We start from the raw sequence: 15,365 nt of genomic DNA, 5'->3' as shown, positions 1-15,365 counted from the left end.
TCAGCCTCTGTGCAAACTTACTGCCCACCCTCCTATCCCAGGGGAGCTCCCTGGAGTTCCAGACAGCCTGGAGTGCAGAACGTAGAGCCAGGAGGCCTGGCCTGGGAATTCCATCTCTGCTGCTAACCAGGCCTGTGAGCTGGGCAGGCTCCTGGCATTTCCGAGCCCAGGTTTTCATCTATCAAGTGGGGCTAGTAATCCCCACCTGCCTGTGAGGTCCAATGAGAACATGCCATGCTGGGGCACCTCATACGAAACATTCATGCTGAATACTCCATGTGTTTCTGCCGTAAGCTCCACTTAGGGAAACAAGGAAAGGAGACGTCTACATATTAGCGCCAGTGGTGGTCAAGAGGTGACTTCCAGAGAAAGATGCCCTGAACCATCGTCCTCCATCTGAGTGGTGTCTGGAACTCTCCAGAAAGGGGGTGTTTCATCAATCAAATGCACGCTCTGTGGAATAGACACCACCCACTCAGCCTCAGCCGGCCTGGCCCTGTCACTCTCCCTCAGACACCCATTCCTCTACGCCCACCCACACGCCCTCCCTCTGCACACCGAGACCCTGAGCATCTTTCAGAGCCCAGCTCAAACCCCAGCCCTCCAGGGCCTCCTCAGACTCCAGTGCCCAAAGAGATTTCCCTCTGGGGGGAGACAGACACATAAACAAGGAATTGATCATTCATCGCGCTAGGTAGGCCCTACGATAAGGCTGTGTGGGGTTCAGCGAGCTCAGGGAAAGATACCTGGCCCAGCCTGGGGGCTGACAGAAGGAGAAAGTGGGCTGAATTCAGAAAGGAGAAAGGGCATTCCAGGGCAGGGTAGACGGCATGAGCAAACGTGTGCGGAAACACAGCACGGCACATAGAAGCTGTTTGCACATGCTTAGAGAGAGATCTGGAAGGGTGTACACCCAACTGCTAAGACTGGTTATCTCAGGAAAGTTAGATTATGGAGACTTTTGCTTTTTTATTGGCACGTTACTGTTTTATTTGAATTTTTACAGTAAGCAAGAACTACTTTCATGAGCAGAAAAACTATAACTAATAAAGAGTGTTCTGTGTATGATGGAACTTTAAGAAGCATGGTGTTTAGGAGCATAACATTGGAGGGGGGTTCAACTAGGAGTGGAAGAGAAAAGGCAGGGAGCTGTCACAAGTCCCTGGGCCTGGAGAAGCAGCAGGTTGACACCAGCCTCCAGGCAGTGGCCTGGAGTGCTCGTTAATTGGGCGATTCCTTTGCTGGGAAGCTGCAGGGCAGATCGGGGGAATATCCGTCAGCTCAGGCTGATGTCTCCCAGCTAGAGCTCCAGAGAGTAAGCAGATCCTTGGGGTTCTGGTGCCCCCCAGATAAAGCTCCCCCTTTCCTTTGGGTGGAGCCATGCGAGGGTGAGGCTGAGAGCCGGTTCCCACTAGCAGCATTAGAGGGTTCTAACTGGGGTATCTTTCTTGGCCTCTCACTCTTTCCTACCATCTCACTCCCCAGCCTAGACTGGTAAAGGACAAAATGCCTGAAAGGTCTTTGAACAAGTTCATTTGCAAAAAAAAAAAAAAAAAAAAAAAATGTATTGACCTTTCTAATGGGTTTTCTGCAGACCTCAGTCATTTTTCTGTAGAAGATCCTCTACTTGTCTTTTGCTGGAGGAGGAGGAAATAACTGGCAAGCTGTAACTCAGGTGTGTCATTCAAACACACACTTGTACAGTATCTTCCCCATTCCGTGTGGCACATGAGAAGCGGCCGCAATTTTAGGAGCAACAACCGTGTCCCCGATTCAGAACACCCTCTCCCTCACTGGCGCTTGGAATTTTGTTTGGGGATTAGACACGCTCATCCTCTTCCCAGAGTGTGTGTGTCTGTTCTCCCTTTCCTGGCACTTTTCCCCCTTATAATGGACGCCCTGGGGAGGTTAGGAGGGGCTGCGTCCCAGAGATTGAATGCAGGCTTCTTAGTGAAGACTCTTCCCTGTGGAGGTCACAGACCTAGATGGTATTATTCCACTGCTTAAGGTAAGCTCAGTAAGGAGATGGGGTGCTGGGGACAGGCTGGGGTCCTGGCAGGTCTAGATTACCAATGTCCCCTCCTTGCTTTGGGGACTGAAGAGAGTCTCCCCCCAAAAAAGATTGGGAGAATCCGGTCATTCTGAGGAAGAGCTTGGTTCAGGCCTGAGACTCAAACTCACAATGAGCCAGTCCCTAATTTGACCATTTTGCTCTTGGCTAGAAAAATGTAGAACTGCTCTCTCCCTCCTCCAAGGGTTGTTCTGCCTTCCAGAGCCTCAGCAGATTAGGAGCGGCTCCAGGGGACAATGACACTGCTGACAAAGAGATGATGGGCTTCGGTAACAAGGTAGAAACAGCAGGGAGACAGAGGCACGTTTCAGAGAGTATTTGATTTAAAAAGTGATGATGTGAAAAATCATCCATGACCAATCAAAACAAGCTCATTTGTGCCAGAAAACACAGGACACATGGTTGCGAGGCGAGGAGGGGAAGACGGCAGGATGAGGGTCAGGGAAGGGCTTCCCCTACTGGGCTGTGTGTTTGAATCAGCCGAGGAGCTTTCACAAAATCCTCATGACCAGGTCCCCCCGGGACATAATGAACACGAACACTTAGGGCAAGGCCTAAGAATCTGTTTGTTTGTTTCTTAAATCCTCCAGGTGGTTCTAAGGTACAGCCAAATCAGATACACCTATTCGTGGTTATGAAGGGGATGGAGGATGGGGGAAAGACCTCCAGGTTCGGGCAGGTGAGGCAGGGAGGGAGGAGCTGAGAACAGGCAGTCCCGTGCCCGCCCGTGGTGGCCTCCTGATGCGGCCAGGGCCTGTCTAGAAAGAACCTGGACTCCTCCACCCTGAGCTGGTGGAGAAGCAAGCCCCGCGGAGTCAGTTTCCCCAAGGGCAGAGGCCATCTGGGGAGCAGGGACACCCCCTCTCTCAACCAAAGCCCTGATGAAAGGACCATCTTGGGTTGCCCTTCAGGATCAGTGGAACGGACTGAGTGATTTTCTGGGTCCCTCAGACCCCAAATTCCTGCCAGTGCCCAACATGCCTTTGCCAAAATCTAAGCCTCCCAACCCAGGGCACACTACGGCGGGTCAGGGAAGCCCGAGCCAAGGGAAAGCCACGAGACAGACCCTCGAGCCTCGCTGTCACGCAGGCATTTGGCAGGGCTGGGGAGGGGAGTGCGGGTGGCTGTCTCATCCACCTGCCCCCTTGAGGTGACACACAATTCTTCAACGACGCACCTCCTGAAACTGTTCTGACCTCCCCTCCCCCCTTCCTAATTTTTACTTCGGGTCTCTGGTCACTACCTTTGGGTCTTTCAACATATTCAAACCTTTCTATCTCTCTCTCTCTTTCTTTCCTTATTTGTTATTATTAATGGGTCAGCTCTAGACAGCGACTGTCACCTCCCCTCTGGGCAGGACGTGGGAATCGGCATCACCCTGCCCCTCATCCAGGTTTGCCGGCCAGGGCATCGCTTTGATATCATCAAGGCTTTAAGTTTCTGCACTTTGGCTGTGGCTTGTGTCTAGGAATGAACAGGAACCTATGACATCTGTTTAAGGAAATGCTGCACCCGTTGAGCATTGCTGAGTTGCGTCTTTGGACTCCTGTGGGGACATGTTCACAGCTCCCCTCCTGCCCTGCGGGAGGGAGCCCGACGGCAGGTCCGAGAGGCGAGCCTGTCAGGCCCCGTTTGGAGATAAAAACAAGTCAATACTTGGTAGAGGCAACACCTCGGTGGAAGGCAGTCCGGTTACAGTGTAACCGGGACTCTCCGTTATCTAGTGTAAATGGCCGCTTATCAGATCCGTCTGGTTTGGTTCGGGAGATGGGGGAGGGCATGAAGAAGGCAGAGACCTAAGTGCCTGGAGTGGGAAGAAGAGCCGGGGTGGCGAGGGGGCCGGTGGCCCTCCAGAGGGCAGTTAGGGGCAGAAATAGCAGTCTGGGGGCTGAAAACCTGCCCACCTGACACGCGCCTCTCAGCCCAGCCCTGTCGCGTTTAGCTGGTCAAGGACAAACAGAATGAGTGCATGTGCATGGCCTCATGCCCTTGTACACACAGCTTCCCTGAACTTAATGCAGATTAGATTTGAGGACATATATTTTGGTGGTTTAAGAAAAAAAAAAAAAAAAGTCTGGCTTTATGTAAAGCAGACTCTTTCCCACAGAACCCAAGAGTCACTCTGCTGAGGGACATAAACCCTGACAAGGGTACACATTGTTTGACTTCATTTATACGAATGAAGTTACAGAACAGCCAAAACAAAAATCTGTGGCAGAAAAAATAATCAGAATAGCTAGGAGTGGGGCAGGGATTTACTGGGGCTGGGCATGAGGAAAGCTTCTGGAGTCTTCCCCACGTTCTGCACCTTTAGAGGGGTTCAAGCTGCACTCGGGGCTCGCAGGCGGTACACTTGAGATTGGTGCCTTTCGTTGTAGGTAAAATTTATCTCGATAGAAACAAATAACTGCGAAAAATATTGAACTCTTGTTAATGATACAATGCTGAAATATTGGCCTAAATGGGTCCTGACATCTACACCTTGCTCTGAAATGCACCCAAAAATACAAGGGATTGAGTGACAGGTAGTTGGGCAGACACGTGATAAAGCACGTGTAACAAAATGTTACTGGCAGAATCTAGGCGGTAGGTGTGTGGTGTCCGTTGTGGAAGTCTTGCAACTCTTCTATACGTTTGAGAATTTTCATAATAAAATGTGGAAATAAAAAGAATTAAAGTGTCAGGGTCCTACCTCCTTAGGACCCTCTCGGCCTCTCTCTTGGGCCTTGGTTCATGTGTCCTGGTGGGTTCTGGCTGCGGGCGAGGACTGGCCAGCAGCCACACTGTAGACCTCGCCTGGCTTCCCGTCGTGCCCTGTCGCCTGAGTCCACTTGCCCGGGCAGACCTGATAACTACTGTAGATGTTATCAGCCACTGGACACATGGAAATCTGTATCTCACGGCCTGTCACCCACTTTCCTTTCCGAAGAGCCAGAGAGTCCTGCTTCCCTGATAACCACTTGCCCGGCAGGCAGGCAGCCCCTCTCCCTGGATTCAAAGTATGTCTGCTCTCTTCCACTCCCAGGCACAGAGATAAAAGGATATCGTTCCCAGATACCTCTTGTTTTGTTCCTTTATTGCTTTGCCTTCTGCCTGGGCTTGAAGGCTGTCGCCAATAGGAATTTCACACCTTACTTATCCAGCTATCTCTGGGCAAGTCCAGTTTAGCTCTTTCCGACCTGACACCAGGGGATAAGCATTTCTTTCACATTTATAGAAACTATCACACATCCTTCAGAAGATTCCACACTGTCCAGTCTCTGATCTCATACAATCACTCTGGGAAATTCTCTTTTGTGTCTAACCTAAATCTTGTGTGCTACTTTTCTATAGAAGCAGATGGGGCCCTGTGGCCCGGGGCCTGTGGCTCTTGACATGTGGCCATGTTCACGTCAGGTGCATAGGTCTGTGTTTGTGTAACTGGTGGGGCAGCAAAATCAGGGGCACTGGGGTCAAACCAACCTTTCTTCCCCACTGGCCCTTGATCCCACACTCTACCCAGGCACCTGGTGCGGCTGGGCCACTGGAGGTGAAAGAGCAAGTTCCATCCACCCCCCACCCCCTGTCTCTCTGGGCTGAGGACTTCTCTCACATGATGCTTCCCCACCCAGAGGACGGCCTCGTGTGGTTCACCCCAGGTGAGCAGATCTGGGAGCAGCAGCCAGCTGCCTCTTCCTCCCCAAACCCCAGCATCCTCGGACAAGTCTAAGCCCACCATCCAATCTACCTTGCAGTCTCCGAGCAAGGGCAGGAACGGGGACTGAGCCTGTGAAATGAGGAACAAACTCTCCACTTGGTCTGGGAGCGGCAGGGATGTCCTTCCCGTTTACAAAAGGAGAAACTAAGAGTTGTGTTGGTTAAGTGGTCCCCCAAAGTCAATACAACACCCTCTAATGCCATCCTCAATATTCACTGCTTTCTGAACATAAGTCAAAACACGTCACTTTTCAGCCCGGCAGTGTATAGAAGCAGAGCACAAAGCTAGAAGTCAGGAAGCCTGAGGTCTAATCCAAGCCCTTCCTAGGTGTCAGTAACTGATCCTCAGTTTCCACACACGGAAATGATGACTAGCCCCTGTCCACGTCACAGGGCTGCGGTCGAGATTAGATGAGCTAATGCCTCTATAAACTGTAAGTTCTCTACAAATGCAAGGAATTATTAAAGTATTATTTTCTTAACCCAGTTAATAGCACAACTTCACCCATCACCTGCTCGCTATTCCCAGGGTTACACTAAGAGAGACCTAGAAGATACCAACTCACAGGGTTCTTTCTTGATCCTAAAGACCCCAAAAGCTTGCCTTCTTTTCTCACCCCAAGCAGGAGACAGAGGTGAACCAAGCAGGAGGGCTGAGCCCTCACTTAGTGAGGCTCACCTTATACTGGGGCATCAGTTACAAAGATTCTGCTGTTAGAGATGCACGGAGCCAGGTGTCCCAGCTGACCCTAACCTGGGATCCAGAGTCTGCAGATGTCCAGTGAGGGTAAACTGGAGGCCCTCTGGCCCTCTGTTTATACAAGAGGAAGAGTCCCTGAGATCAAGTCCCTGGGAGCAGAGAAGGAGAACCCAGGAAATGGGCGTCTGTGGCCTCTTTGCCCAGCGAGGCCCTGGGGTTCCAACCAGCCCTTCAAGAGAGGGGGTGCAGGACTCCAAGCAGAAGCAGAAGAAGATATTCTCTCACCAGGGACTTAATGAGACTCAGGCCCACGTGTGTTAAAGACTAAACTATCATAAAGAGAACCTCAATACAGTGGATTACGGAATATAGGCGTTTTTCTCTCCTTGAAACAATAGTCTCAAATTGAGTAGTCCAGGCTGGTGGTGCCCTCGGCTCCATGAGGTCATTCACCGGCCAGGTTCCCTCCATCTGCTGCTTTCCCACTTGCCAGGCCATCGTCGTCACGCACGGTGGAAGCCGGCTCACCTGGGCTCCAACTGCGGGAAGACAAACCGTCACGGAAGAGGCTCAACATCTGAAGGCTGGACCTGCAAGCAGCTCACCTCACTCTGTGTTCCACTCTGTGAGGACCCAATCGCGTGGCCACACCTCACTGCAGGGAGCTTGGGAAGTGGAGTGCGATCTCTGGTGGTAGGCAGCTGGCCGTCTGCACCACAGCACATCAGGGTTGGCACAACACAGCATGGCACAGATTGGAGAGATGCCACCACCCACACTTCTCTGTGACACATGGCATGGCTGCCGGGCACAGTGTGCCCTGAGGTGTTGGGCCCTCGAGGGCTGGAGCTCCAGGACATAGCACCAGAGCGGAGGGCAGGATTTTCAGGAGGGTCCCTCTTTCTGTGACTGGGTGGGCAGTAGACAGTAAGAACGAGTTTGGGGCAGAAAAACCTACCCAGAGACACCGAGACTCGGGCTAACCACGGCAAAATGCTGCAGAGGAGAGGATACAGGCCCTGAGTCAGAGGAACGGGGCTCACGCCAGCGAAATGTGGGTAAGTCACAATAATATGAGCTCACCAGCTGGTGGGGAGTGGCTGCAACTAAAGCACATCTTTGGAACTCTTGGACCTCCTAAGTGCAGAGCTGAAACCACAATAAATTATGGTTCTTCTAATTGCGCTGGGGCAGGACCCAGTTGGGCATGTTCAGTCGTGGGTAAGCACCCGCATTCATATGCTTAGTATGTTTTGGTCCGTGAGAGAAACAAAATAAGGAAACTGCCCAAATCCCATGCTCCAGGAATGAAGCCTCTTGTAAACCACTGGAGCCAAATGCCTGACAGCACTGGGTCAAGTGTCTGGCTACAGTCACCCCCTGAGAGTGCCACGGGAGTGTGGGTACAGACAGAGCAAGCAGCAGGCTTCACGGAGATGTGGCTTGAGCTGAAGGACTTGGGAAGTGAGAAGTGAAGGGAGGACATTCCCAGCTGGATGGGGAGAGGGGTCAGAGAAAGCACGGTGTTGGTGGGAGGGGCCCCTCTGGGGTTGGGGAAGTGTCAGAACTCAAGCTGAGCGCTTCTCATGCCTCACTCAGGTGGGTGATGTTATCACCCACATTTTGCAGATGAGGAAACTGACAGCTTGGGGAAGTTTAGGATAATAACTTGCCCATATCTAACATCTTGTTCCTGGGGGAGCCACAGCCCATCTCAGGACGCTCAGGTGGCAGGGCCTGTGCTCAGCCTTCCTTCCCAGGGCCGGCGAGGATGTCAGAACTTCTCGGGCAAACTTGCTCCTGCCCTTGGCCGAAAGCCCCAACCAGTCACATCCCAGCCTGACAAGCCCCTGCCACTTCTGAGCTCCCTGCTCAGTAGAGCAATCCTGGTCCTGCCCACAAGCCTGGCGTCCTGCCTGCCCCCTGAAGATGTCTTCAGTAAGAATCACAGCCAACAAATGTACCAGCACAATGAGACAAGCTAAATGCTCAAGAGGCTCCCGGAGAACAATGAGGCTCTGTGAGCTGCCCAGGCCAGAGCACAGCCCTGGAGGGCTGCCAGGGACTAGTCCCAGCCGACCAAGAACCCACTCGCACTCTGGGGGTGAAGGTGCTTCTTGAGCCTTGGACCCCAGCGCCTCTCAGCCAGCCTTTGTCACACCCACCCAGGGCCCGCCTGCCATGCTGGTAGACACAGAGAAGTGGCTCCAGCTGAGGTCCCAGTGGGCTGGCGCCTGGGTTCCCTCCTGCACCATCATGCTGGGACCAACTTGCTCAGGGAACGCCATGCACAGCTCACATCCACCTCACTCCCAGAGGGAGAATGGGCTGTAGGCTGGCCAGGGCGGAGCAGGCTGAGAAGCCTGAGTGTGTCCCAAGCTAAAGCTGTGGCTTGGTCCCAGTCCCCTTCCCAGAGTAGACATGTCCCTTCTCTAGAGCTGAAAACCTATTCTTGACCATGTTGCCACCTCTACCTTAGCCCTTGGTGAGCGGTTCTGGGGAAGGTTGCTGGAGGAGAGAGAGAAAAATCAGGGCTAAGTTCCCTGACCTTGGAAGGTCATTTTTTAAAAAGCACAGCAGTAGCAGGTTGACTTTGTGCAAGAGTGCTGGTGAGTTTCTGGACTTGCCCCCAAACACGGCCCCTGGGAAGAAACTCCCCTCCACCCTCCCTTCTCTCCAGTGTGAATTGGGGGCAGCCCCAGCTGCAAGACTCTGCTCTTGCAAAGGCTGCCCACACCCAGCATGGGTCCGGCCCTGGTTCATTCCTTAGGTGGGAAAGCTCCAAGGATCTAGAGTGCCGGGGGTTCAGCTGCGACCAGGGCTAGATGAAGGACCACCAGTCACCAGGGGGCGTGTGGAGGTGAGGAGGGAGCAAGAGGAAAGGTGTTCTACCTGCCCCAATGCCCCTTCATTTTAGAGAAGCGTTCTTGCTCTTGCTTAGTAAACTGCGCGCACACACGTGCACGCACACCCTCTCCACCTGGCACCACCTAAAAGGAGAAAAGGCAGGGGGGCGGGCCAGGGCTCGGGCTCAGGTGCAGGTAATGCCATGATGTTTTGGCTCTGCTAGAGACGCTTGGGAGAAGAGCCTTCTGGAACCTATTCCATCACTTGGCTGCATCTCTGGGAGATTGTGAGAGCAAGGCCTACAAGTGAGGGCTCAACAACACTCCTGGCTCCCCGGGACAAGGGAGCAAGGACCATTCCTTGTGCAGGGTAAGAAAGGGTGCCACCTAGCGGGGGCGTGGCTGACAGCTGAAGGCAGCGGGGTATCGGGGGAGACATGGAGATAAGCAAATGGCCGTACGGTGCCTGGTCATCCGTGGGCTGTTTGTGCCCAAAGGAAAGGATTTTGCCTTACGACAGCACTGCCTTTTGCCACTTGTCCCCTTTCACAGATGAACAAACTGAGGCTCAGAGAGGTTAACACTTTGCCTGAGGTCATATGACTAGCAAGCCCCAGAGTCAGGATTTGACCCTAAAGTCTTCATTCCTGCCATGATAGCCTGATGTTTTTCAAGTGCATGTGACAGGATCCCTGGCCTCAAGGAGCTGCTGCAGAGACAAAACCAGCCTTCGGCCAGGAGTGAGGGTCAGCAGGAGCACTGTTAGCACTCAGAGGACAGCGGTCTGTGTGGTCAAGTGTCCCCAGGGACGAAGAGTCAGGTGGACGGGACCAGATGGTGGGTGACAGGTGCCTTCTATTTTCAGACTCATTCTTGGAGAACGTGGAATAGGAAGGGGGAGACAAGAAAGTATCATTTTCATATGACTTTCCCGAGGTCGCAAACACCACCTTCTGACCTCATTCCCTTGCTGCCCAAGCCAGATCCTGGAGATAGCGCGAGGCCCTGGGCCCCAAGATTACTCATTCCACACCTCTCCGGCTATCTCAGCTCTCCCTGAATTGGGGGTCTAGGCCCCCCACACCCCACCCGTAGGCGCATCCCTATGCCCAGGTTAATATGTACTTGGCTTAAGTCCCCAAAGTCAGAATTGCAGCCAGGAAGCCTGTCAGTCAACACTAAGCCTGGAACTCACCCCCTCCGGCCCCATTCTCGGCATTCTCGGGGCAGTGTGAACTGCCTTGAACGCCCTCCCCCAGTCCACCGATTTCTGGTTCTGAGCAGAACCCTTTCCTCTTTCCAGAAGCTGCAGGACCCGTCCACCTGTGAGTCGCATCCCCCTGGGCTTCCCGGCCCTGACACTGCGGACCCGCCTCCCGCACCCACCTCGCGCTCGGCCCGGGCAGCCCGAGCTCGGCCGGGAAGAACAGACCGTCCGCGGCGCGGGCGGCACCGGCCCACCTCGGGAGCATGTGGTGTGTCTGGGTAATGACCGGGTGGTCCTGAGACTGGGGAGTGGGGGCAGGTCCCCGAGTGACCTCTTGCCCCCTCTGTGGAGGGGGAGCTTGGCTTGTGCTCCAGGGACGGGGTGGCGGGGGAGGGTGGGGGTGGGGAAGCACCGACCTAGCCGGCTCCTCAGCTCGGCCACTGTCTCTCTCAGTGACCTTGGGCAGGTCCTTGGCCCTCTCTGGGGCATCAGATTTCTCATCTGTAAAATGATGCAGGTGAACCAGATGGACCCTAACGTCCCTTCCTCGTCTCCCTGCTCTGTGGTCTGTGACGCTTCCTTTCCTCTGGCCTCGGATACGTAGGGATCGTGGCCAACTCTGACCTGACTCTCCAGACAGGTTCTGTCCAGACCTCCACACTTCAGAGTCCCCCCTGAGCTCCCTCCCAGCCTACTGTCCCCCAGCTCTGTCATTGCGTGTATTCTGCAAAGCCTCGCTCTGCCTGCTCCTGTCAGGGTTTTCACTTCCCAAGTACCGGTTCTCACCGGGCCTTGTAGCCCCAGAGCCCAGCACAGCGCCAGGCGCACGGCAGGAGCTCGGGCTCCCTGTGCTGAGAGACGGAGCACCTCCTCTCCTTGCCTCCTCTGTCTCCTGACCAGCCCGAGATGCTTACTGCTGGGCCGCTGGGGACAGAGTGAGCATTAGCCATTCTTGGGGTCCTCTGCAGCCCCACTGGCTCCCGTGCACTCATGCGTGACAGTGGCAGCCACAGAGCCGGGCCAGATCCTGCCACTGCAGGGCAGGGTGGCGAAGACATTTCTGTCCTCAGCCTTGAGGTGTTTGCTTAAGTCACTGGGCTGCTCTGCCCAAAACACGATCCTGCCCACACCCTTGGCACCCACACAGGGCACATGTGCAAGAAGCCAGTAGGTGCAGGTAGGGCCAGAGGCCCAAGGATGGACAGAGGTCCAGAATTTGTCTCCTTCCTGCAGGTCTCGCCTCAGTTTGCTCATCAGAAAAAATAGGTGTTCCTTAGCTGGACCTTCTCAAAGGCGAGACATGTCCGGAGTGCACCTTGTGAATACTTTGGCTTTATCTTCGTAACCCAGTAAATCCCCAAGACCTGTTTGTGTGAGAGAGAGAGAGTGTGTGTGTATGTGTGTGTGTGTGTGTTTGGAGGAAAATGACCAAGCCCTGGTTCAGAGGGGAACACAGGGATGGGCTTTAAAGTGAGAATCGTGGGTGGGTTCAGATGTCAGAGAGGACTTGGGGACAAGCTAGAAAGCCCTTCTAGAAATAGTGCTTCCAGGGGCAACCCACATCCTACTTCCTCCTGGGAGCGCTCCCCACCCCAGGGTTATAGCTCAGGTGTCTAGGCTGCCGCTATGGCAGGTCCTCTGTGTCCCCTCTTGTGGGAAGTCCTCCCAGACCTCCCTCTCCCTCTCCTCAAAGGCTGAGCTAGGTGCCCCTGCCCTGTACTCCCATGGCACCATGTGTTTCCATGTTCTAATGCTCTCTTTACCTCCCTGTCTTCCCCACCAGATTGTGAGATCTTTTCAGGACAGGGATTGTGTCCTATTTATTTCAGTATCCTCAGGATAGGACCCTGGCCCTAGATAAGGGGTTCCACGTGAATGAATGAATGTATGAATGAACAAATGCGGCTTCTAACCCTAGGGGTGGGGATGAAATGGGGTGCTTCCAAAGGAGAATCTACACAGCTCTGGAGAGAGGTATAGGGTTGATGTTTCATCATGAAAAACAGACAATGACTTAACAAAACTCAAGACTTGGCTGCTTTGGACGTTAATGCATCTTTCGCTCCTTTCTCTTTGTTTCGGAGTCGTTGTGTCCATCTCTGTTTCTATTTCTGTCGTCTGTCTGTCCGTCTCTCCATATCTTTGTATTCCGCCTGCTAGCCCTAACCCTGTCCCACAGTTTAATTCTATCCAAGATGCCCCCAAGTGCCCTTTGCAGGCATCAGGGCTGCTCTCCCTCCTGCCCTCAGCTTCCCCGACCTCTGGCCTGACTCCCTGCTTCCTGGGCCTCCCACCAGGACCAGTCCCCAGATTCTGAGGCTCCTGTCCATCTTCCTTAGTGACTTCAGAGGAACCTCTGGACTCATCTAGCCCTCCTGCCCCTGCTACGCAAGGCCTACCTGCCCAGAATTTTGCTGCAAAAGTAGAAGAGTTACGGAGGAGAGTTAACAAGTCCCCAACTCCAGCACGTGACTAGGAGGCCCCAGCCATTCTCATCCAGGTGATCTTGGGAATTATACCTGAGAGGGAGGCCGGAAGTGTCTAAAAGGTAGGGTCTTGTGTAGGGTCTCATCCTTAGCTTTGCAGGTTCAAAGATGAAAGTGGACTAAGCAGAGGATTTGAAGTATAACATCCAAGTTAGAGTCCTATCTCTTTCATCCAGATCTTGTGACCGTGGACAACTTATTTCACTTCAGTCAACCTCAGTTTACTCACCTAAAAAATAAGAGTACCATGCCTACATGGCATGGTCAGTATGAGAATTAAACTAGACAACCTGTGTGAAATCCAAGTGTTACTATGGAAAGCAGGTCAGACTCAGAGGAAACTCACATTAATAAAACTCACACTAGACCAATTGGTAGCCCAGTATGTCTGTGGGTCATTTAAAAGAAATAAATGTACATGCTGACAGCCCTGGATGCTCCAGTCAGTGCTCAGTGCATTCTCTGCCCTGAGCATGTACAACCAGAAGATTCCCTGGGGGGCATGGCGTCTCAGCAAGGGGACTTAGTTGTTTGATCTTGATGGCTACTGTCACCTGGCTGTAGGAAGAGCCTGATGACTCATCTGCTTTCTAGGAATTTCCTGGCAAAGTTTAGGACAGGCTACCAATGACACTGGACAATGCTGGAGATACAAGGACAAATTCTTGCTCTCTGGCTCTGTTTTGATTAAAGACTATTGCACAATCATTCATTCATTCCACAAATCTGTACTGAGCTTCTGCTACATGGCAGGCACTGGGCTAGGTGCTAGGGATACAAAGACAGGCACTGCCCACCTGACCTCCCCATGGAATTTACAGTCTTTGGAGAAAAACTCACAATCGAATGCATAATTACCATTCGTTGTGATCAGTGTTACGATGAAGCAGAGGAAGCCATGAGAACAAATGTGCAATGTGGCAGCTAAGTCCGTGCAGGGGCTGGAGAAGGGCTCACAGAGGCAGTGCCCACACACACATCCTTCCCGCGGCCGGCGGCAGAGCGTGCTTGCTTTCTGGCTTTCTTCAGCCGGTTGTCTGGCTACACCCTGACAACTCCAAGTGACCTCGGGTGTTCCCCTAGTCCCCACAAGCAATGCGGCTACAAACTATCCCTTGGGTTGGGCTTGCAGACAATTCATTCTTTCATTCATTTAACAAATATTTATTGAGTCCCCATTATGTACTGAAGCTAGCTCATTTCACCTTCCCAGGGAGACTCAACTTGACTCAACTTCCAGGGGTGCCTTACTAAAGCCCCCTGTTCTGATTCTAGCCCACTTCGGAGCCTCTGGTTTCCTTGGGGGAGATGGGAGGATAATTCAGGACTAGGACAGGGCAGCCGCAGATGTCTCGAAGAAAGGGCATCTGGCATCACGTAAGGACTCTCCCTCCCAGGAGATATGACAAGAAACTCCCCCTCTCCACCTCCCACCCCTTGTCCAGAACTGGTTTCTGAGGTTCCCTCACAGTGCTCAGTGGGCATGGACGGGCAGCTCTGCCCCAGAAGGCAGGACACAGTCTGAGCAGTGCCATGACCCAGTCGGACATTAATGCCTGGAATGGCAGAGGCCTGTGAATCGGAGATTTGCTGGCCTTCAGGTCACCTTTCAAACAATTGCTGTAAGTCCAGTTTCTTGAGCTCCTTTACCGGGTCCTAAACCCCCATGTTCTAGAACTTTGCACACCACCTTGGAAGTTAGGAGGGTCAAGAATACTCTCCCCATTGTACTGCTGGATAGACCAAGGCACAGAGCTCACAAGTGACTTAAGGCTGGGGACAGAACTGGGAACCAGGTCTCCACCACAACCCCAATTCCCCCAAGGGCAGGCTCTCAGGGCCTCCCACACTCTGCTTGTCCCCTTCCCCAGGGGTGTTCAGAGGTCCACGGTCCCCCACCCCCAGATCTCCAATCTTCAAAGCAAGCAGCCCCAGAACCCAACCCCTCTGGTGGCCTCAATGGCTCCCATTGTCCAGGAGGCTATTTGGCTTGACCCCCAGCCCCATGAGCAGCAGGACAGCAGGCTCGGAGAAGAGTCTGCCTTGTCCCCCTGCTCGGCTGGCCGCTGTGGGGGAGCCTGTGTGGCAGCAGCCCCGCTGAATGTGACCTATTGTCTTCGGGGTGGATTTAGGAAGTGCCAAGCTCCCATCAAACAGCCCTGCTCCCCAGGTAAAACAAAAAAAGGGCTGTTCATTTGGGACCTTTTCCCCTTATCTCCTTTTCCTATCTCCTCGGGCTTAGCTATGGTGTAGTGTTCAAAACCACTTCCCCTCCGAGCCAATCAGAAGCCGGGGCTCACCCCGTGGCCCCGAGGTGAAGTTATTTATAAACGTCTCCCTGGATTATTTGAGCAGAGCC

Source organism: Lemur catta, chromosome 23, assembly GCF_020740605.2.
Source record: "Lemur catta isolate mLemCat1 chromosome 23, mLemCat1.pri, whole genome shotgun sequence".
NCBI lineage: Eukaryota > Metazoa > Chordata > Mammalia > Primates > Lemuridae > Lemur > Lemur catta.
Note: the sequence above shows the minus strand (reverse complement) of the source record.